Below are 25,608 nucleotides of genomic sequence, written 5' to 3'. Positions count from 1 at the left end.
AAAATGAGGCTCCTGTAACAAGGATAGTACCACCTACTCCATTATGACCAGAACCAGAAGTCCCACGTAGTTTTTTTAATAAGAGTAAAACATAGTTCTCTTTAAAGTTTCATAGCTTAATCCATTTCTAACTTTTTTATAATTCTAATATACTAGTGGAAAATCTTGAGTTACGTTATTTGTTTCTTTCTAGAATCCTTGGAAACTATGGAAGAGAGTAATAGCTTTCCAAATGAACTAGGACTTCCACATACACCCGAGACTCGGTGTGCCTCATTTCTTCACCATTTATTTGTAGACCCAGCTAACCTTGCAAGCAGACATAGTTTCACTTTGAAGTAATAAAAACACCATGTTCACTAGAAATTACATAGAGCAACTAAATCTTTTGTAGCAGTTCAAAATAGTCATGAGATGGAATAATACTTGGCTACTGACAATGGACCCTGGATTTAAATGTAAAACTCAGAGGTGGTCTGCTACATATTCCTTTATGTGTTTCCTCAGCCACACAACTGAGACTTTCTAGGATTGGAAATATAGAGATTTCAAGCTTATTAAAAAAGGCCCAAGTGTAACAGTCAGTGAAATGTAACCGATTTGGAGGAAACAGTCACCCTTTACAAATGCTGAAGGGTTTAACCATGTCTTTAAAATTTACTAATATAGGGGATGTCTGTGAGGATCCTGCAAAACATATTCAGTAGGTTAAACTACTGCTTATGGTCGAGTGCCAGTAAAGGATTATTTTTGATGTGGCAGGATGCTGTTGTTATAAATTATGTGCTGGACAGGGAAGAGGTTACAAAAGTATAATTATTTTTCTAGCTTAAGAGGCTGTAGGTTTTTCTTGCTAGCATGAGCAGTTCAAGGATTCAATACTTTGGCTGTGGTTTGAGTTCTTCATTTCCTGCCAAACTTCATGTTCAGAACAGGCAAAAATACATCTATTTTGACTGTAATTATGCCAAGCATTTTTAACAGCCTATACATGACACATAAAGAAAATGTGAAAGGGAGATGCTTACTTAATTCAGTTGAAGACTTAACTAGGAGAACAATTCTATCAGACATTTAATATTGCATTTTATTCTCATTAACTCTTTTTTTTAATAGAAAATAATGGCACACCAATTGTATGTGATTATGAACAGCTATTTGTGGAACTGCATCTTGCCTCTATACTTAACTACATTTTGTTTGGAGGTTAATATTATATTATAACTGTAGCTTTTATTTGAATCCATTCTTATAGTTTTCATCTCTCATTACGACTTAGATTGCTTGCTCATAGATTCTGTGTTTGTGATTCTCTCTACTTCTTTTTCTATTTCTAGGCCTATTCTCCAGTGCTGCATTATTCTTTTTGATGACTTTAAAGGCATTTAGGGGTAAAGGGATAGAAATAATTCATGTTTGCCACATGCTGAAGGCATTGATAAACAATGTATTTATAAGCTAAATAAAAACATGCCCAATATTTTGTGATTCCTAATGAGTACATTTGATTTTTATTTAATTTGCCTCTCTGTCCTTTATACTCTACCCTGCTATAAGATCACTGTCATTACTCTAACCTATCCAACTCAAATACTGCAAATATGCATTGAAATATTTGTCACAGATATCCACCATCTGCATTGTTCAGTATATTTCATCATGTCATGTTTCTTCCTATTCTGCAAAAGAATATAGAATCATACTTTTACTTACAAATGTCATAGAAATAATGCATTTTATGTAACCAATAATAAGGCTCAAGAAAGATGTGACTAGATTCATCCTTCCATTAACACTCTTACCTGATAACAGTATGATTTCTTTAAAGTCTAGCCCTATTCCTGGCCTAATTGTTTCAATTATTTAGTCATCAATTGCAAAGTATTTTATAGAGTTAATTTAAGTTATATCGGCTAAGTCTATTTAAACTAATAAATCATATAGTTGTGTTTTTATTATTATTCCTTTTTACCTAGCAATGAAGTCAATATGATACTTCATAAATTGAAACCATGCTTTCCTAACATGTTCTGATATGCCAACCAACAAATGGATTCTTATTTTTATTCATGGGATTCTGTGACCAATAACTGGCTGGTAAAAAAATGTGTCGAAATCAATCAAGTTGTAGATACATGCTCAATAGATGGATAGAGAGAGTCACTAGTTCTGCTCATAAAATTGGGCTTTCCATCTAAAAACGGGGACTGATTTTCTCATTAGAGTTCCAACTATCTCCGTGTTTGGTGAATCCTCCAGGTAATATATGCAGTGAAAAGCATTACTAGGCACTAGGAAACAATAGGCTTCTATCAATCAACATATATTTGAATATGAACAGCTTTTAGGAAAGCTTTAGGAGATTTTTTTTCACTGACATTGATGTTAATTAAGTATCATAATTTAATGAACCAAAAAAAGATTGACATTTGTACAATTAGTCTTCACATGGCACACAAATTTGATACTCTAAATCTGAATTCAGACAACTGGTACTGCCATTGTGCACATAGAACTATGACACCAGCCTCCAAGTCTCCCATTATATTCCTAACCATGGTGGTATAAAACAAACGAAACGAGATGAGGCTTTAGGCACAATATTCCTTTTACTCAGTTGAGAGCAGTATATAGAACGAATAGGGACACCATCAGTGCTGGCACGGCTTACTAGAAATCCAGGGCATCCATAGTGAGATAACAAAATAATTTGTAATGTGTGTTCCATTATATTTGCAAATGTTTTTACACACCTTCTCATGTATTTCAGATTCTGGCTGATTTCTTTGCTTTTATATGTCCCAATTTCCACACTAATTATCCTAGTGGGGGACTCATTCCCTCTGAATTTTTAGTCTGCTTTTGTTTCGAGGGGTAAAATGTTTAGCTTTGTTGCAACAGTCTCTAGAAAGGGAATAGAGTCACATGATTGGCTTATTCCAGGGTTCTTCCACTTCACATGGTAACACATAAATTAGTTTCTGATATCAATTTGTGGAAGTACAACTAACATTTGACTGTGGAGTGGAATAGACTAGACTAGACTAGGACAGAATAGAAAATACTGCAGTGATAATAATACAAAATAATACAAAAATAATAATGCTTTGGTTTAGACACTTAATATGTGTGTCTCTACCTGCAATAGATTGTAGTGCAACATGTTTATGCATTTATCATCACATTAGAAATGTTTAAAAGGCATTTCCTTATTCTAATCAGGGCTTACTCCAGGAGACAAGTAGTGTTCCCAAACTGTATGACTGCTACATCAGGGAAACAGCTGAAACAGGTAAGGAGAAGACAACCCACAATATTAACTGTGATGAAATTGTAGCAGGACTCCATTTTATAACCCCTTCCCTTAAATCATGGCTGAGACAAACAAATACACCAAGATCAATGCCCTTAAATCATGGGTGAGACAAACAAATACACCAAGATCACCACAGAAATTAGGTTACTTTCTGTGAAAAAGATACAGGGAATTTTCAGATATAAATAAGGTTTCTATTCAGTTGAATTTGTGTTTAAACAGAGTTTATCTTGGGTGGGTCTGACCTAATCAGGGGAGGGGGCATTTAAATGAAGATATAGAGGTAAAAGATAAGTAGCAGCAACAGATGCTCTTAGGTTGAAGAAATCAAATTCCCATGCTGTGCAGAGGACCATGTGGCAGAGAAAAATGAATGGCCTCTAGGCTCCAAGGGTCTCTATCCTACATCTACAATGAAATGAATTATCTATTTTCTCACTAAATTTCCCAAATCAAGAAGAAATCCAATTTGTTTTACCATAAAGCAGATTTTGAATTTAGAGTAGCTGTGTGATTTTGAGCATGTGTGATTTTTGGCATGAAGTTCCTTCACCTAGCTGAGCTTCTATTTCTACATTTCCTCAGTGGGCAGAGCGGGGCTGTGCCTGAGAAAGAGGGAGATGTAACTACATTCCAGAGTGGGAATGAGGACATGAATATAAATTTATTTTAAAATTACTTAGTAGACTGTTCTAACTTTGTTAGCTCTCTTTATCATGTAATAAAACAGTTTACAGTTTAATTTCTAAAGTAAAATGGACCAATACTTTCAAAAATTCAGTAAATCCTTTGGAATGCAATTTTTCACTAATTGAGGATTTATGATGATTTAAATACAATGAGACCTGAAATAAATGGGGAAAAAAGAATATGTTATGAATACTAATAAAGCAAAGAAGATATCTGGAAGAAATTCAATATATTTTAAAATAGATTTTGCTAAGATAAGGCATTATTTATAATAAAGTAATGTTATATAGATCAAAAGATCTCTAACTAGCAATTTTTCATTGAATATTATTATGGAAACTTATGTACCTATCCTTGTATTAAGAATAACTTTTAGTAAGTCTAACTGATATTTCTTCCATATAATTGATTTTCCAAATTAATATTTTTATCTAATGTAAAGCAAATCAAAAGTATTTAAACATATTAAAACATCAAAATGTCTAAGAAATTTTTGAACAAATCTATCTCTAATCTCTAAATAATCTTTTGCCAGATTAAAAAATCATATTCAGAAAAGTTGAACTCATAGAGAAAGAGAGTAGATTAGTGGTTGCAGGGAGCTGGGGTGGGGGTTGAGGGGTGAGAGAAATGGGAAGATGTTGGTCAAAGGGTCAAATTTTCATTTACAAGATGAGTAAGTGGGATCTAATTAACAATACCGTATTTTCTACTTGAAGTTGCCATGAGAATAGAGCTTTAATGTTCTCATCACAGGAAAAGACAATAATAACTATGTGAGGTCATTACTTTTTGAGTTAATCACTTCACAATATTTTTTGTGTATCAAATCATCACATTGTACACCTTCAACTTACACAATGTTATAAGTCAATTATATCTCAAGGAAGCTGGAAAAAAATCAGTTCTCGTGGCTTAAAATTGTATGTAAAAAAGCATCTTCTGATAAACAGTCTGAATTTAAAACTAGAAACAATCCATGATTACGGATCTCAGTAGAAGTTAATTATGCACTTACATTGCACATCTGCACTAGATGAAATCTAACACTTCCATTAGTACAATAGAAGAGGAAATGCCTGCTTTTGCAAATCTGAATCAATGACATCTTTTTGACACTATGTATCTTTATGCATTATATACTGCTTTTATTTTTCAGGGATCATGGTGATAATGGCCACACAATTAATATTCCCTGTCACATCCATGAGAATATTTCTTGTCAAAATTTACCACAGTATCTGTTGTACAAAAAAAAGAATTTACTTCATAGAACCTGCTTTTAAAGCACCAAATGACAGGTATTTTTTTCAATAACCTGTTACATCTACTGTTTCTATATTACATCATAACAACATCTATGCCCATATATTTTTTTTCATATTTTACCTTATTTTGAATTTGCTTTCTTTCCTCTAATTCTTTAACAGTTATCCTTCATAGAATGAATAGAGAATATTTTTAACCAAAGGAAAGGAACAATTTTAAGATATTTAAGAGTTGACCTGGAGGGAAAAAATCTTGGATTTCTCTACTTCTAATTTCTCCACTTCTAATTCCAAAGCAAGGAAGTCCATATTAAAACATTAAATGGAAAAAAAAAGGTGGTCTGAAGAGCAACAAGGACTATACTGCAAATGAATTCCAATCACAGGAGATTTCAAAATAACTCACAATTGTGTGATTTTTGAAAATTTCTAGCTGCCTTAAAAAATTATTAAATAGGTGTGCAAACCAAATTATTCACTATGGTGTCTTCCATGGCCTGGGCTGCCTTCTCACTGGAATTTTTCTGGCTGCAGAGATGAGATGCATTCTGAGAGGGGCAGTCGAAGATGGGCTGAGCGTGGGCACAGGGTTGCCAATGACATCAGTGGAGGTTTTACGCCTGAGGGCTGAGATGACTGGAGCAGAAGGATGTCTACAGAATTAGATCTGGAAAATACAGAGGATGATACAGTGGAAGAGAAATATAAAGGGCAATAAAGAGAAAACGATAGGGGCCAGGAGTGAGAGTCATGTTTACCTTTGTCCATATATATTGTCCATATATGTAATTATGTTGAAATCTCTTCTTCTTAGGATGTCTCAAATGAGTTTAATACTTCCCAAAAGCAAGTCCTTGGTTGAGAACATTCCTTGGATCACTAATGAATTTTGGATGTCTGAATCCTCCACGAAATTTACACTATAAAATCCTTACCATGATCAATTACAGAACACTGGAGTAGACTAGAAAGAAAAAGAAAATTGGAGAGAGAAACAGAATGCCACGTTATTTTGGGCACATTCCTATATTGACTTGACTCCATTTAGTAAGTAGGCTTTGTTTTGACATAACTGCGGGCATGTTGCTCACACTCGAGTATTTTAATTTTTATTTGGCGACTTTGGATATTTGTTTCAGAATGGAACCTCTGAAATACGATTAGTATCTAACCAGATGATAACATATTTTTTTCCAAGTGAACAACAGCTCCATAGAGGAGCATATTAATTGCTATTTGTCACAAAACCTGTTATATTTACAGCAGCGGTTCTCAAACTTTTTGGTTACTTGACTTCTTTTTCTTCTTAAAAATTAGTGAGGACCTCAGAGAGCTTCTGTTACTGAGGGTTGTTATCTATGAATATTTCCCATAATAGAAAAAAATAATGGAAAAAAATTTTAAATATTGTTTCAAAAAAATAAAACAAATTACATATTGAAATAAACATTTTATGAAAAACAACTATGTTTTACCTAAAAATTATGAATGACATTTGCTTTTCATTTTCACAAATCTCTTTAAGTGCCTGATGGATAGAAAATAACTGGCTTCTCATACCTGCTTCTGTGTTCCGTCTGTTGCAATATGTTGTTTGCTTGAAGATTAGGAATAAACGCTGACCTTAAACAGATATGGAGTGGGACAAAGAAAAATGTTGAAGACCCCCGAAAAGGTCTCAGGGCTCTACAGGGGCCCTCAGATCACATGCTGAGAACCAGTGCCCCACAGCTATCCTTCACTTTTCTCTCTTTCTTAACCCCTTTACGCTAATTTCCTTTCCTGTCATACATATTTTTCTTTCTCTTTCTCTTACCTAGTGTTTCCCATCTTATTATCTATTTAATCACCCCTTCCCTTTCTGCCCTACACATCCTTTCTTTTATTTTTCTTCCTCCCCTTGAACTCTTTCTACCTGATTCTCTGCCACTGATCTATGAAAATGAAGCATTTCTAAAAAAGAAATTATCCTGGGGTATATTGGAAAGATGTACAGTATTTCTTACTCATTCCTCCATAAATGTTCTCTGTAAATGGCAGTATCTAGTCTTACATACAAAACCTAAGGTAAGTCATCCTTGATCCCCATATTCTCTCAATTTCTACAGAGAGTCTCATTACTCTCCTTCCAAAATATATCCTAAATCTCTCTACTTTTCTTCAGCTCTGCGTTTTCTCAGTTCAATGCCAGTTTCATCCTCTTGCACCTCATTTGTGATATCCAGCAGTGGGCTAACTGGTTTTCTTTCTGTCCATCTGCCTGTTTCACCACCACCACCGTCAGTTCTCCACTCAGTGGCCAAAGTGTGATCGCAGCAGATATTCTTGCTGACCCATGTCCTTCTCCTTTTCCAGCTGTTGTGAAGATTGGCTGATAACAATATGAGCTGACCCTTTTACCCTCTGAAGAACTGACTGACAATAAAGAGGAGTTGCCTTCCCGAAGGCTCTACCCTCTTACAGTCCATGACAGGAAGTGGCATGTAGGTGTATATGTACCCGTGACAGTAGGGTAAGAAAGCCTGGCCCCCGAACTCAGGAAGTAACTCTCGTGCAATGTGTGCCCAGAGCTCCCCTGTGGGGTCACACTAAAGCTAGGGACCACTGAGACCACATTCTTGCTTCGCTCACTGCCATTCTCCTGAGACTCCTAAGGGGCTCATGCTTTGCTTCTAGGGAACCCAGCCTAAGACAGTAAAAATCCAATTTTCTTTATCAAATTATGTTCTTTCTGCTTAAAACTTTCCAATGAATTCAAACATCTTTGTTACTGCCTACAAAATACTACTTTAACTGGTGGCTACCTATGTATCTCTGGGGAAAACTGAAGTTCCTACGGACGGGATCCTCACCTGAACCTAAACTACTTGATGATGTGATTGTCCTACCGCTAGGTTGCTGCTTCCACACCCGTAGCGACTAAGCTGTTACTGACTGAGTCACTAACAAAGCGCTCTGCCCAGGGCTCTGGGTGGAGGCAGACACGGAGGTGGATTACAGACCTGCAGACTATTGGATGCAGAGGTGATTCTAATGCTGGGAGAATGAAACTGGGTATAAGCCCTTTGACCACCAGGATATTCCATTGTCATTCATTGGTCTCACTGAATCCACAGTGAACTTGCCCAGGGCTGAAACCCTCAGGCAAGATAGCATCTGACATCCTTTCCTGTCTGCCAGCTAAGGAGGAAAATCCTTCCTCTAGACGTTTGCTCTTGCTGCCTCTTCAACCTGGAATGCTCTCCCCTGGATCTTTGTAGAGCTGGTTTGTCATGTTCAGGTTTCTATTCTAATATTACCTTCTCCTGGAGGTTCGCCTTCCACCTTCCCTTCCTCAGTCATTCTGTTAAGTATTTTATATTTCTCAGAGCATTCATTACTATTGGAAATTCTTTTTCACTTATTTTTTTATTTTATCTCTACTAACTAGAATGTGAGAATTAGGTTTTCTCTGTGTGGATCACTGCTGCATCCGTAACGCATAAAATGGTGTGTGTCACATCGCAAATGTTCAACAATGATCTGGCTTGAATTCATATCGAATGTAATATTTACACAATTAATTTTAAAATAATATTTTATTCTATGATAAGTCATTAATTTACTCACCCATTCATTCAACAAATACTTTAGAGCACTTATTTTGCAGAGCACTGAATTAAAGGTTATAAAGTTTAGGAACTTGTGACAGACACCACTCATTTTCTCTAGGATTGGTTCTCTTCTTCCTGGGAACAACACCAAAAAAAACACTATCTTTTTTAGTCTCCTGTGTCACTAGAGGGATCCATGTGATCGAGTTCTAAATGGAATGAAGTGTGAATGAAAGTGAAATGGATTTCTTCCATTCCAAAACATTAAACGGCCGGGGTGCCTCTTCCAGCTCCCTTTCTGCTCCTCAGCTGTCCGGGTGCAGGGAAAGAAACAGCCATCTCTGAGGTGACTAGGAAACAGTAGAGCCAAAAGATGTCAGGAGCCGAAACACCTGGGTCACCGCTTGGAGAAAAGATACCCATCTTAGATTTGATGTCAATAAAAAATAAACTTTCATTGGGTGAAGCTTTTGAGATCTGTTTTATAGCCACAGGTGTATATATATATATATATTGGTATCATTAATCTACAATTACATGAAGGACATATGTTCACTAGGCTCCCCCCCTCACTGAATCCCCCCCACATACCCATTCACAGTCACTGTCCATCAACATAGTAAGATGCTGTAAAATCACTACTTGTCTTCTCTGTGATGCACAGCCCTCCCCGTGCCCCACACACACACTATACATGTTAACAGTAAGGCCCCCTTTCTTTTTTCACACCCTTATCCCTCCCTTCCCACCCATCCTCCCCAGTCTCTTTCCCTTTGGTAACTGTTAGTCCATTCTTGGGTTCTGTGATTCTGCTGCTGTTTTGTTCCTTCAGTTTTCTTTTGTTCTTATACTCCACATATGAGTGAAATCATTTGGTACTTGTCTTTCTCCGCCTGGCTTATTTAACTGAGCATAATACCCTCCAGCTCCATCCATGTTGTTGCAAATGGTAGGATCTGTTTTTTCTTATGGCTGAGTAATATTCCATTGTGTATATGTACCACATCTTCTTTATCTATTCATCTACTGATGGACACTTAGGTGGCTTCCATATCTTGGCTATTGTAAATACTGCAGCGATAAACATAGGGGTGCATCTATCTTTTTCAAACTGGAGTGCTGCATTCTTAGGGTAAATTCCTAGAAGTGGAATTCCTGGGTCAAATGGTATTTCTATTTTGAGCATTTTGAGGAACCTCCATACTGCTTTCCACAATGGTTGAACTAATTTACATTCCCACCAGCAGTGTAGGAGGGTTCTCCTTTCTCCACAACCTCACCAACATTTGCTTTTGTTTGTCTTTTGGATGGTAGCCATCCTTACTGGTGTGAGATGATATCTCATTGTGGTTTTAATTTGCATTTCTCTGATGACAAGTGATGTGGAGCATCTTTTCATGTGTCTGTTGGCCATCTGAATTTCTTCTTTAGAGAACTGTCCATTCAGCTCCTCTGCCCATTTTTTAATTGGATTATTTTTTGTTTGTTTGTTGAGGTGTGTGAGCTCTTTATATATTTTGAATGTCAACTCTTTGTCGGATCTGTCATTTACAAATAAATATATTCTCCCATACTGTAGGATACCTTTTTGTTCTATTGATGGTGTCCTTTGCTGTACAGAAGCTTTTCAGCTTAATATAGTCCCATTTGTTCATTTTGCTTTTGTTTCCCTTGCCCGGGGAGATATGTTCAAGAAGATGTTACTCATGTTTATGTCTAAGAGATTTTTGCCTATGTTTTTTTCTAAGAGTTTTATGGTTTCAAGACTTACATTCAGGTCTTTGATCCACCTGGAGTTTACTTTTGTGTATGGGGTTAGACAGTGATCCAGTTTCATTCTCTTACATGTAGCTGTCCAGTTCTGCCAGCACCATCTGTTGAAGAGACTGTCATTTCCCCATTGTATGTCCATGGCCCCTTTATCGAATATTAGTTGACCATATATGTTTTGGTTAATGTTTGGAGTCTCTATTCTATTCCACTGGTCTGTGGCTCTGTTCTTGTGCCAGTACCAAATTGTCTTGATTACTGTGGCTTTGTAGTAGAGCTTGAAGTTGGGGAGTGAGATCCCCCCCCACTTTATTCTTCCTTCTCAGGATTGCTTTAGCTATTTGGGGTCTTTGGTGTTTCCATATGAATTTTTGAACTATTTGTTCCAGTTCATTGAAGAATGCTGTTGGTAGTTTCATAGGGATTGCATCGAATCTGCATATTGCTTTGGGCAGGATGGCCATTTTGATGATATTAATTCTTCCTAGCCAAGAGCATGGGATGAGTTTCCATTTGTTAGTGACCACTTTAATTTCTCTTAAGAGTGTCTTATAGTTTTCAGAATATAGGTCTTTCACTTCCTTGGTTAGGTTTATTCCTTGGTATTTTATTCTTTTTGATGATATTGTGAATGGAATTGTTTTCCTGATTTCTCTTTCTATTAGTTTATTGTTAGTGTATACGAAAGCCACAGATTTCTGTGTGTTAATTTTGTATCCTGCAACTTTGCTGAATTCCAATATTAGCTCTAGTAGTTCGGAGTGGAGTCTTTAGGGTTTTTTATGTACAATATCATGTCATCTGCAAATAATGACAGTTTAACTTCTTCTTTACCAATCTGGATTCCTTGTATTTCTTTGTTTTGTCTAATTGCTATAGCCATAGGTATATATTACCGTGACTAAAAATAGAATATCAACAGTAGATATTCTTGTCTCTAACAGTTCATCATTTAGTAAAAGAGAAAGTAAGGAAATATAACTGAATTAGCTATCTACTGATGCAAGAAAATTATCTCAGATTTGGCAGATAAAACAGGAAACATTTATTTTCTCTCTCACAGTTTCTGCGGGTTGGGAATTCAGGTGGCTTAGCTGGGTGGTTGTGCCTCAGGGTCTCTCGTGAAGTTTCAGCCAGGCTATTAGCTGGGGCTGGATTCACATCTCAGGGTTCTGTGGGAAGAGTTCCTCTCCAAGCTCACTGATATTGGCAGTTCTCAGTCCCTCACTATGTGGGCCTCTCTGAAGAAGGTTGCCTGAGTGTTCTCATGATAATGGTTTTCCCCCAGAATGAGTGATTCAAGAAAGAACGAGAAATAACATCCTGGAATAAAACCACAAGTCTCTGTAACTTATTCTTGCAATTGACACACCGTTATGTATGCCGAACTCTATTCACTAGAAGAGAGTAACTAAGTCTAACCCCCCTCTTGGGGAACTGAATTAAGTGGCGCTTGTTTCAAGGACTATCATGGAATTTATGCACATATTTTTAACTACAGCAAGGTTATGTATGAACAACTGCATAATAGTCACATAGGCAAAACATTCTAAGGATTCCTAAGTTTATGAGAATAAGTGATAAGCAAAAGTTTCAATGAAAAGGTGGTCATTCATAATTTTTGATGAATGAATATTGGAATAAAGTCACTTTAGGCAGAAGATATGTTGAAAGATAAAAAAAAAAAATGCAGACTACAATTGAAGGATGGATAATAGTTGGGCCAGGACAAAATTATATGTGGGGGAGGAATATTTTGATTTGTGACCTGGTGCTGAGGGTAGAAAGCCACCCATTCCTGCTCTTCCATGATTTACAGATGGCCAGAAGAGAACAAAGAAAATCTCTTCAAAAACTCACGGCTTAATCGGCAGAGCCCTGCTCTTACAGCAAGTGAAGCATCTGTGTGAGATGTGAGTTAGGGTTCCACCCAGCCGCCTGCTTCCCAGCGTCTTACAGCATGCATGGTACTAAATGTGGATGCATCTGTCTCACCAGCAGAGAAAAATCACTACTTTCTCTTTGGAGCTTGCACTCCATCTACTATAACATCCGGTTACATTTCAATGAGTAACTCATTTTATTGACTAATACATATCAAAAGTATGATAAGTACTCTTATGGTCGCTCCTAGAAACAAATGCTTTATTAAAGTGCAACTATGTTTGGATAAACTTCTTCGCCAGGACTATGCTAATACAAAATGAGGCTAATAGGTTACTCAGATAAACAGCTCAATCAGGGGCCAGGGGTGGGAAAGGGGAGGTGGACGCAAACTAATTAACTGACAATTTTCAAACTGATCAATCCATTAAGTCAAAAGCCCAAACCAGTTTATCCCCCAGATTGAAGTTTTGTTTGAACTTCATTAATTGTAAACTTGGAGAACAAAAGAAGAATGACCACTACAGTTTGGAATTCTCAAATTAAATTAAAATTATTCCTCATATCTTGGGAGGAAGAAAACATATTACTTTCATCAAAGTCTGTACAATGTATAACCCTCATGATGAAGTTAAGCTCCTGAGACCTTTTATAGAACAAATATCTCCAGCATTTAACTTGCTGTCACAATGGATTCCTCACCATCAGAATACATGTTATAAGACGCACATGATTCGCTGTTTGCAAACAGGAGAACCCCCAAGTCTTGTAATGACTAAACTGGGAACATTTAGGTCACCATATTAGATTGCTTACCTGTTTATGTAATACACAGTCAGAAAATATGTTCTGACAGTTTCAAAAACAATACCATTATTTTTGAAAATTGAGGATGACATACCATTTTATGATTTTATAAATGTAATAAACTATAAAATCTATCTAGGGTGGGATTCTGCCTTGATATTCAATTAGCCTAACCAAACTGGGTAAACGCAATTAGTCACAGTTTTTGCAATCTCAACCATTATCTGTCAGACTACGTTGGGGATCATTTCTGCTTTTATAGTTGGGATAAATAAATGTGGCATAAAACACAGCAGGGCTTCCTTCTGTGCTAGCTAGACTTGCATCTCCCATGCACACTTTATTATTTAAACTGTAAAGGCCTTTTGTGTCTTCTGTATAATTTTTAAAGATGGATGACAAATCTTTAGCAAGTAAAGGAAGGTGGAGGGAAGGAGAAAATGTGTGCCTATATTTAATAACAATCAGGTGAAGTGTTCATTTAGAAAGTATCTGCTTTGTAATGCTAATCAGGAATGTGTGTGGCCCACTCATTATCAATGTCTGATGCTGACTAGGCACAGTCCCTAAAGGTTATCTATCTACTTGTAACAATGGCTACATTCTAGGGAAACAGTGTTTTCTCATAGTTGTAAAACAAATTACTATTGAGTTTATTTGTGTTCCTTTTCCTCACTCACTCACAAGTTTGAACTGATAGCTCTCACCATTAACTTTTGAGAAGTAATAATTAACCCAATGATCTAAGACCATCACAAGGGTCTCTTAAGATGCCACGTCTCTCTTCCCAAACTCACACTGGTTTTTTTTGCCTCATGTTTTGTTTGTTTCTTTAACAAATTACCCATCAGTTTGACAGCACTGCTTAGGAAACCATCCAACACTCTTTAAGTGGTTAGAGCAATTGAATGCAAAAAGCACAGTTTAAAATCTCAGATTCTATTTTAAAGAAAGGAAATATAACTTCCTAGGAAGAATAATATCCAATAAAGAGCATATAAATGTTAAGATAGTTAGTGGTTGAGAGCTTCAAATATAGTTCCCAAAACATCTTTCTTGCATACTAACTCTTCTTTTCTCCAAGTTGCTCATTTTCTCTAAACACTTTCTCATTCTCTTAACTGCTTTAAAAACTTAGTTCATATATCATGTCAATTTCTGAAATGAAGAAGACATTTCAATGATATCTTACCTTTAGTTTTACATTATTGCTTTGACACAGCCTATTCCTTGTCTAATTTAGAAGTACACAACCACCCTGTGGAAAAATCTTTTGGTAATCCCTTCATATTCCCAAAGAAAATGAAAGTCACAGCTATTTCCTGACTTGTGCCAAGTCCCACAGGCATTCAACCCTGTGATTAGAACTCAGCCCCTGGCCTCTTTCATTTCAGTTCAGCTTTTCTCATGACAGTGTGTGCCAGAATCAAAATGTTTCTTCACAATCTGGAAGACTAATTTTTCTGCTCATGTCATAATGTTTCTTTGTGAATAATGCGATGGACTGAATTGTGTCCCCACAAAATTCATAGGTTGAAGCCCTCACCTTCAGTGCAGTAGTATTTTGGAAACGAGACCTTTGGGAAGGAATTAGGGTTACATGGTCTCATAAGGGTGGGCCCACACATGAGATTAGTGGCTTTGTACGAGCAGCAAGGGAGATCACACTCTCTCTCTGCCATATGAAGATGCAGAGGGGCCATCCATGAACCAGGAGAAGGGCCCCCCCTGGGAGTCAAATGTGCTGGCATGCTGATCTTGGACTTCCCAGCCTCCATTACTGTGAGAAATAAATGTCTGTTGTTTAATCTATGCAGTCTATGGTATTTTGTTACAGCAGCCAAAGCAGACTAATACAAATAGTTACATAATTCACATCTTCACAAATATATTAGTTTAGAGATACGCTCCCTTTTACCCAAATTTTCCTAAGACTTGAAATTTTGTACAATTATGTGAGATTAATTTCATGCCGCTTATGCTGATCTGTCTCTCCTTTTGTCTGGCTTCCTGTTGATGTACTATTCACTTTATCTTTTGTTGTTCTAGTGGTTCCTCAGGAGGCCTTCCATAGGATTGATGTAAGTATTACAATTTTTGTAGAAGTAACTAAGTAACATTGAGTCAATAAGGCCTTGGCTTAAATGCACAAATGCAAAAGAATCATAAAAATAAAATTAGTTGGTTTTCTCATTTAATTAGGAAAGTTATTCTTTCCAGGAAATTCAGTAGAAGTTAGTGTACAGAAGATGCATTAGACTTTGCAGAAGAACAAATGGTGTTTTTAGTTAAAAAGCAAAAGAATGTTGTCATACCTGAGGGTTTTGGCCCTGGCCAAGTTCACTATGGTGAGACTGAGGAATGACAATGGAACATTCTTGGGGTAAAAGGGTTTATTAACCCGGCTTTATTCTCACAGCAGTAGGTTGAGCACTAGAATCACTTCTGCATCCAACAGTCGGCAGGTCTGTAATCCTCCTCCATCTAGGCCTCTGTGCAGAGCACTGGGCAGAGCTCTTTACATAGTGGCTCAGTCAATAGCAGCTTATTGCCTATGGGTGTGGAAGCAGGAACCAGCAGCAGACCAGTTACATCATCAAGTAGTTTAGGTTCAGGTGAGGATACTGGCCATAGGGAACTTCCATTTTCCCCACACTCCACCCACCCAGGACTCTCGCCTCACAATCTACATGCTGTCAATCTCCCACAAAGGTCCCTGGGAGGGAAAGCTGGAGCAATATAACCGGCTTCCACACAGCAACAGAGGATAACAACAACACAGAGATAATAACAAAAATTATGATGCGATAACATTTTTATACAGGTAACAGAAATTATTATATTCCTCAAGCCTGAGGAGGTCATTCCAGCTGCATTCAAAACCAGTTCTCCTCACATGAGTTCATGACTCACACTTAGTAGTGGAACTGATAGGGAGCTCCATGCACCCGGCAAGTAGCATTTTTTTGCTAGAGTGTGTGCCCAATCCACAAAGTTCTTACGGGTGATAAGACACATGTTTTAATGACACCAACATAGGCAAATCTTGTCCATTAGGTAGGATGCATGCAAGAGATGGTCCTGTGATAGGACTGTGGCAGGAAGGGGAACCCATTCAGGTCTAGCATTCTGAACCTTTACTCCTCTCCCTGTGGGGGTTACTGAGGGGTCCATAAATAGTGCTACTGGAGGTGCATGCACTGACCATATGATAAAACAAAACTCCCTGGGAAGATGCTCCTACATTCTGGCCATTTAGGATAGACTACTGTAATCTTTGGAGGCCACTCTGCTGTTACTCCAGGAATACACAGGGGGCCAGCTTCCAGGCCTTGTACTCAAGGTGTCAGAAGGGCCAGCCATCTCTGATCCAAGGGTCAAAATGTCCAGGGCCATGTCCTCTCAATGTAGTCTCCAGGGTTTAGTGCAGTTGGTACAGACCCAACCTCAGTTTCAACAAATCCTCCTTAGTTTGTATGTGCAGTTGTAAAGGGAGGCATTCTTGTAATGCATATCCAGTAAAGTACGTACCTTGATCACCCTCAATTACCTGTGGTCAACCATAGGCTGCAAAGAGATGCTCCAGGCTTCATTTGGTCATCTGTTGGCCTGCACAACACATAGAAAAAGCAACCAGAGGTCCAGTAACTGTGTCCACACAAGTCCTAGCATACTGGTACCCTTCTAACACAGGCAGAGGCCCAATATTGTCTATCTGCCACTTGACAAGGGATATCAGCACCTTAGCTATAGTCCCATGTTGCTGTGAAACTTGGTGTAAGTCCCCTTTAGAGCACACAATGCACTCCTGCTAGGCTCTGCTGACTTCTTCAAAGGTTAACAGCAAGCCCCACCAATTGGCTACAGCCCAAATTGTTTTCCGCCCCCCATGCAACAAATAATGATGTAACCATTCAGCCACATGAGAGGCAGAATTTCCTTCTAGCCAATGCACCTGGGTCAATGTGTCTGTTTTGTCATTCCCTGGGGATACCAAAAGCAAATGGCCAGTCACATGTTATATGGTAACAGTCTGACCAGAGGCCCATAAGTCTTGCCACAATTCTTGCTTCCAAAGGGGTCAGTGACCAACCAACCAATTGGCATGGTGCCATGTCAGTAGCCACAGGGTCAAGCCCCCATAGACGGCCCAGCTGTCAGTGCAGACAACTACAGGGGAGAGCTCCTGGCCGATCACAAGCCACTCTGCCTGTAAATTTTCCCACTGACTGCTCTTCCTCATCACCTTCCATCTATATTATCTCAGTATTAGGACAAAAAGTTATAGCCCTCCATTTCAGGTGCTGCCCAAGGCTGGAGCCATCTGTATACCATGCATCTTCAGGTATAGGGGCTCTTCTCCCCTGACAAGGACTCTCTGCTAGTAATGGCTTTAAAGTAAATTCTTCATGCTTTTCACTAGTATATGTCATTGGCCTTAATAAATATTGGAGTTTTTCACTCAAGGAACTAGTAAAGAGGGCACTATGCTAGTGTAGGTATGTACCCCACTTGGCCAGTAATAGGCATCTGTGCCATGCCACTCCATGGCTTTTGGATACAGTCTTGTACCCAACCTGCAGAGGATAGGTGGTTATTAACTTTATCAGATTGATTCCAGTGATGGGTTCTGTAGCCAGAAATAGCCAGAAAGGTGTGGTACCAGGCAGCCAATTATTTTTCTACTAATGTGTACTGTACTTCTGCTTTTTTCCAGAGTTGTGACCAGAATACAATAGGTTGGTGCATTCGTTCAAGCCACTGCCAGAGACCTCAGCCATAACCATCTTTATTTACATGAACATCCAGCTCACAGGGCCTTGATGGGTTTATCACACTCAAAGCCTACATGGCCTTGACTGTCCATTTTGCTTTAGTAAAGGCAGATGTACATGTCTCATCCCAGGTCCACCTCCTGACACCCTTTAGTACCAAACGGCATAAGATCTTCAGAATTTGTGCTAAATGCGTAATGAACATTCTCCAGCAGTCTAAAAAACCCCAAAACTCCTGTAACAATGCCACAGCTGTAGGGATAGAAAAAGCCTGGACTTTATGTATGACTGCTCCTGTTTAACTTTAGTTTTACCAGACCAGATGACCCCCAAAAATTTGACTGACAAACCAGGTCCCTGAAACTTCATGCTTTTCACAGCCCATCTTTTCTATTGTAGATGTTGCAGCAGTATAGGAGTTGCCCCTTCTAAATCTGCTAGAGAATCAGATGTGAGCATGATATCATCAATAGAATGGCACCACCACAGCACTAGCATTTTCCCCCGTGCTGATAAGTCCTGGGCTACAAGTCCATAACAGGTGGAGGGACTAGGGAGGGACCTCTGTGGAAGGACAGTGAGAGTCCATTGCCATCCCTCCCATGTAAAGGCAAATTGTTCCTGACTTTCCTGTTCTATGTCAATGGAAAGAAGGCATTAGCAAGATCTACAACGGTACCTTGCAGCTCACATTCTTACACTGCCACTTGTGCTCTTCACAGAGGTACATCCTTCTCCTTCATGGCCTTTACCTCTTCCACAGTACCACCACTTCATTTTCTAACAAATCTTTTACTTCCTCCATAGTACCTCATAGTTTGTGTTCTTGTGTTGGCTTCTCTTGTATCAATGCCATTTCATTCTTCAACAAATCCACAGCACATAGCAGCTCATGTTCTTGTGCTGCCATTTCTCACGTCTCTTGCAGGAGCACACTGTAGACTTTTTTAATACTATGAGCAATAACCAACCATGGTTCCCGCTGCCTCACATGCACTCTATTTCTCAAAGGACCTTATCATGCCATGGGCTACCTCTATACCTCAGGTGTCACCTCTACCTGTGCCCAGTACTAGGGTGAGTCCCAGCCCTCTAGAACACCAGCCACCTCAGACCACATGCCCTCTGGGGTCGCTCAAATGTTTCCCTATCCATAGGGGCAGCTGCCAAAGTACCCCTCCCACAAGGGCAGCCTTTCCTGTTCTTCAGTCTACAGTGAATCTTGCCAGCTATGCCAGTTGTCTTTTGGCCTGAGGATTTTGGCCCTTGTCAAGTTCACAATAGATTCAGTGAGACTGAGGAATGACAATAGAACATTCCTGGGGTAAAAGTGTTTATTACCAGGCTTTATTTTCCCAGCGATAGAACAAGCACTAAAATCACATCTGCATCCAGTAGTCTGCAGGTCTGTAATCCTCCTTCATCTCTGCCTTCACCCAGAGCAATGGGCAGAGCTCTTTATGTCGTGACTCAGTCAGTAATAGCTCATTGCCAATGCATGCAGGAGCATTAGCCTAGCAGTAGACCAGTTACATCATCAAGTAGTTTAGATTCAGGTAAAGGGTTAGAATCAGAGTTAAGAACTTCAATTTTCCCCACAAATGTTCAAAAACTTAGATAAGTCCTAAATAAAAGCTAAATATATAAAAGGAAATGGAATATTTTCTTTACCATCATCGCTACATTTGATCTTGCCTTATAATTTATTTGAATTCTTATCTCATTATGAGAAAAACGTGATCATATTCATAAAAAGAATGGACACCTCTGAAAGATTTGATTCTCTAAAGCAAACACTGAAACCGACTTTGGGATTCAAGATGTTCATTAGGAATTGACACCACAGGGGAGAGAAAGAAGTCAGACTCTGATGCAGGACTCACCAAGTCGCATCAGAGCTGACCTGCCTTAGGCCCAAATCGCCCAGCCTTTTGCCCTCATCTCACTTAGCCTCTAGATGGGGGATGCTCTGGGAAGGTCAGAGTAGCTCTCTGGAATTAAGACACTTCCTGGAAGAGCTGACTGCTGGAGATGTCTGCTGACTGCAGCCCCACCCACAGCTGAGCCGTATCAGGCTGGTACAGCTCAGGCCTCAGATTTTACCACAGCACCTAGAGAATTAAGATGACCCATTGCCATTACAGTGTGGGTGAAGGGAAGTTCTGAACATCCTACATGGTGTCTTGTCTCAGAATATCCTGAAAAAATACACTGATCTTGTGGAAACCACTGGGATGCTCCGGCTGCTTGCTGCCATGTCCACACCAAATCACCCAGCCTTCTAAGGTCACCACCTGACTACTTCAGAAGAAACTGATTCATCATGGAAGACCACACTAGCATTCTATCTTGCCTGCTCATCCTCTGGTCACAATGTGTGGTCAGTTAGGCGCACAATATTGTTAATTCCCTCTACCACACACTTTACCTGGGGTGAGCATCACAGGGAAAGAATCTTAATAACCAAGTGTTCACGCTCTCCTTTGCAGAGAGTAACTATGTTAGGAATTGCTTGATTACCAGCAGACATAAAAGATGAAATACTTAGAATATTTTAATCCTAAAATATTCAAAGAATAACTTAAACTGAAAAGCATTTGAGAAATACAAAATACTGTTTTTCTTTGTTTCTTTTTTACAGAACCAAATCTTTATCACCAACTTTCCTTTGGAAGAACATCAATTAGCATAACACCAGTCCTCTCTCTAACTCTATACATTCAATCCTTGGCAGATGGAGTGATTTAAGGAATCTGTAAATTTGGGAAAGAACAGCTACACCAATGTGGCTCTACTCTGCTTTTCTCCCCCTCTGAGGAAGCTGCTCAAAGAGAGCATAGATCATGCTGTGCTCTTCCAGGAGAGGCCCTCCACAGGGGTCTGCCTCTGAATAGAGAGTAAGGACCGACCTGATTCTACAAATGTAATCACATCCTAAACCTGACCATATCCATCTTGTATAATTTCCTACTATTTCAGCATGCAAATATGAAAGAAAGTTCTCTGAGAGTCTTCCTCCAAAACTCCCAGGAACTATAATAAGATACACAAAACAAATGCAATCCTAATCTGTTTCATCACAATGAGTTAGAATTATTTTTAACGTCAATAAAAGAAAAACGGAAAGTAACAAGGAGATTTGAAGGGAAAAAAATATTTTTTGATCCTGCCGTTCTGAAGCTCCTTCAAAATCTGCTTAGACTTCAAGATAATTGAGATTCTTATAAATAGTATGACTACCTGACAATAAATAATATAAAAACCTTAAGTTTTTCATTCTCCTATGCCAGATATCATTCCTCTGGTTTCTTTTTGTTGATTTATTCGAGAAAATCTTTTTAAAAACTGGCTTAACCAAATGGGCATTGTACAGCAACAGTTAGGAACATGGAATAAATAAATTAATACTATGGAGTTGTGTATTAGAAAAAACAAGCAGGGCTTGTCCTAAATGTTTGCCCCATAGCCAGGTTTACTTTAAGCCAGCATATGAAAGATTTTGTGATGAGGCCCAAAAGCACAAAAATACCAATTAATTATGATGATTAGATATGTCTTCATTAGTAGTCTATAAATAAATCATGCACAGCATTATGCAGTCAGCTATCCTGGAAAAATATTCTTCCAGAGGGCTGTGAAAACAGCTTAATTAATTATAAATGCTCTGCAACTTATCACATATTGTATTTTGAAATGTTAAAGCATACATACATATACGCATGTTATAAGTGTGCAGAGGTATCTGTCAAACTGTTTCAGTGTTCCTTTATGCTACTTAGCACCAAATGCTTTCCAGAATCAAATGGAAGTTTGTTAAAAATCTGTATTCATTGTTGAAAATAAAAATCGTACTTAAAATGCTTATATTTCCAATTCTTTTCATCTTGTGAAGTGGCAGTGTTTCTCTTTGATATTTCACTTCTGTGCTTCCAGAAACGTTTTGTGACTGTGCTCCTCTCTTCCCACGCCGCTCCCTCTGTGCCCTCAATATATTTTCTTCATTTATTCGAAAGAACTTCCTGAACATGTGTTACTGTTATTGAAAACATTTTAATTACATTTGCAGTTAACCTTTTTGTGCAGGATATCCCCCAGTTCCTCCTCCAGATCCCCCTTCTCTGCTTACTAGATCCCCAGGAAACTGACCCCTCTGAACCACTTCCAGCAATCCCTACCCCTCCAGTTTCCTGTTGAGCTCTGCTGATGGGGATCCCTGGCTAATGGGGATCCCTGGCAGGAGATCAGAGGTGGCTAGGGGAATTTACTCCCCTAGCACCATCCCTGCAGGTTGACTGGTACCTCAGCCAAAGGTCACAGCTCCTAACAGCTGACTCTTGCTGACAGATCTCTCTATGGCTTTAGTTCTTTCAGAACTAAGGATGGTAATAGGCCTTTCCATGCAACTCAGTCTGGGAGCTACATTATCCCTACTGGCTTCCCCGTACACAACCCTAACTTTTGTAAATAGTCCTTTTATTAATTCATCTCGAATACCCAATTTGAATATGTAATCTGTTTTCTTCAGGAACTTGATTGATACATGATTCTTCTTGTAAATTATTCAAACAATGTAAAAACAAAGAAAGTAAAACATGACCATCTTCATTATATTTGTTGATTGTGAATGCTGAAAATACAATTCAAATTGACTTCAGCACCCAGATTTCTCTACTCTCTGAATCAGTGCATCACATGAAGAAACAGAAGCAGAAGAGGCCCTTTTCAGAGCTAGTTGGGATTTAAATAGGCCCAAACAGGACTTCAGGGTACCACTGGGGACACTTTCACATCTACTACCCTGGGAAGGAGTTCATTTCAGTCAGGGTCCTGTCACTAGACAAAGTTAAATGGATTATTTTAATAGAAACAGTGTTACATAAAAATCGTTAATTAGATATTGAAGAATTAAAAAGGCAAAAGCAAGAATTAAATTATTATGGGAGGACTGTCTGCAGGCTGCAGCTGTCATCATAGGCTAGCGGTGCAATGGTGCAAAGTTGGAGGAGAAGCCGCACGGAGCTGAAACTTAGACCTCAGAGAAAGAGGTCTGCTTGCTAGATCCCCAGGAAACTGACCCCTCATAACTTGACCTATGCTAGTGTCTCTTAGCTTGGAGGAGAAACCTCATGGGACTGGGACACAGCCATCTGAAGAGGGATACTGCGCAACAGCAGCCAGGGCTTGAGTTTCTACAGGAGCGCATCGAGGCTGGTTCTGCAATTGTTGAAACACTGAAAACTCCATCATATTTTACTGAAACAATCTCCTGTTGCCAGGAGGAAAAAGTGAGAGGAAAAGAGGGTGATGCTGATAGGGACCAAGAGCAAGCAGACAAGATGCAGCAGGTCCCTCCTCCTGCGCCACCCTGACAGCCCCCTCGACCGTGCTCTATTGGCCAAGATTCACAGAGAGGCAGCTGACAAAGCAAAACTATGATTTGCATATTTCCAGCCCTAGCACCACGGAATGGAATCTGGAAGAGAGAGTTTGAGCTGAGAGGCAACGATACAATAACTGGCCGAGTAAATGGCCAGAAAAATCAACTACATTCCTTTCCTAGAAACACGGTTTTAGAATCTCAGCTTTATACCAGCCCTGTGGGAGATGAGACTGTCGTAACAACAGAAAAGTTTTAGTCCTATTTCTAATAGGGAAGTTAATGGGATATAGAAAGCAATTGTAATGTAATACAAGGAATACCATGATAGATTAATAATATGATGCTTTTGGAGTGGAATTTAAGTTAGCCATGTACGGTCAGAGAGTGCCCCATAGGGGGCGATGTTGAGATTGGTGTTCCGTCAAACCCGGAGAAGCATGTTTCGGCAAATAGGAAGGTCAAGCATCAGGAGGCACAGGTAAGTTCCATCAGAGGAGTTTGCTGGTTCGAACACAGGCACCACAGGCCCCGCTACCCCTGCTTACCTCTGTACTAGACCTGCTGTCCCTGGGCCCTGCTGCCATGGAAAGAACTATGGTTAATCAATTTTTGACAAATCCTTCTTATTTGTATTGCTTCTCCAAAATTAAACGTTAAAAATACAGCCTCCACTTGGTGGAACCTAAGTCGGTTGCCGTATTCTAGATGCCTAAGGAAAGAAAAAAGGGTATTTGACCCTATTTTTTTGATCTTGAACCATGGCTCCTTCCAAGATCCTCATAATAGGAAGTTTCTTCCCAAAAAAGGTAATCATTTGTTTCATGATCCCAACATATGTCCACTGGAAATTGTCCCTTTGGCAATCTAACATTCACATAAAATCTTTTATGACAGAAGAAAAAATAAACCTCCTGTCTAACACAATGCAACCTTCTTTCATAACAACATTTTTCAACAGTACCTCAAAAGGGGAAAATTCTTAAGTCTCTTCAGTCACTGCATTTAGCTCCAAGACCAGAATCCTTAAGGAATATATATATATTTTGGTTCTAGTTTTCTTGGAGCCAGTCTTGATATTCACCAAAGCACATCTGAAAATACAAACTGAACCATCACTTATTCCTGTCACAGGAGTGACTGAAAGGAAAAGAAATGAAAAGAGAAATAGATTATGTGCCCATATTTCAAATAATCCGATTTGCAGCGAACATGTGCGTGTGTGCATCAAGATAAGACAGTCATCAAGATAAGACTTTATTTTCACAATGGTCACAGAGTTTTATATATATATATATATATATATATATATATAGACAAATATGACTTCTATTTTTCTCTACACATTCTGTATTTCCTTTGGTATCAGCTGTTATGGAGTTCTTTAGCTAGTAGGGTACTCAGCTGTTCATTCCAAGGAATTCTGAGTCTTGCTAGGCCTGTCTCCGTCTTTCACAACTAGACATGATTGCATAAAAATTCTCCAGGGACCAGTTGGGTACCCATTCTCCTTGATACATCATTAACTCTTTTTTCCTGATTTTCAGGATCTATTACCTCATCCAATAAAGTAAACATCTCCTCTTTTTTTGCCTGTTCATTCATTGTCATAAGACTTTAATTTGTCTAGACGACATTGTTTACTTCCATGTTACCATGGTTGAATTCCCTGGTAGAACACTTCTCCTTCGGTTATTACTAATTTCTAAACTAGCAGCACCCTCATGATTTCAGGGCTGGAAGGAAAAAAAATGTGACTGACTGATTTGGTCTATCTGGGAGAGGTGCTAATTCCAGTTTTGTTCCTTAGATTTGGGACCCAGCATATCAGCTATGTAAGGAGTAGTAACATATATTGGTCAGTGTTTTGAATCATAGGTAGCACCCTATGATCTGGTGCCATAATCAATTCTTCAATAAAGTATGTGACAAGACTAAAGTAACCTAAGGGCATTATCACACTGTTTTGCTTCTTTCATGGGAAATTGAGTTCCTTGCATGGAAGAAATTATGAGGGATACCAATGCTGAATAAGACATTCAATTGTCTAAGATACTCATGACAATGAAGATTGAGGTATGGTGGATGAAGAAATCAAATCTAAATCCAAACCCAGAAAAGGTATATA

The 25,608-nt window shown here is 38.7% G+C and overlaps 1 long non-coding RNA gene across 1 annotated transcript; it reads right to left on the bottom strand.

Annotated features, from left to right (window-relative positions):
- Positions 1-5,131: 5,131 nt before the first annotated feature.
- Positions 5,132-9,270, bottom strand: LOC118915027 (uncharacterized). Its single transcript, XR_005025851.2, has 3 exons — positions 8,884-9,270; positions 6,033-6,238; positions 5,132-5,941 (listed from the first exon to the last, which is right to left on the bottom strand). It is a non-coding gene; the product is annotated as an uncharacterized LOC118915027 (long non-coding RNA).
- Between the last annotated feature and the right edge of the window lie 16,338 nt (positions 9,271-25,608).

The sequence above is a fragment of the Manis pentadactyla genome, chromosome 12, assembly GCF_030020395.1.
Source record: "Manis pentadactyla isolate mManPen7 chromosome 12, mManPen7.hap1, whole genome shotgun sequence".
Lineage (NCBI taxonomy): Eukaryota > Metazoa > Chordata > Mammalia > Pholidota > Manidae > Manis > Manis pentadactyla.
This window is presented reverse-complemented; position numbering and strand designations above follow the sequence as displayed.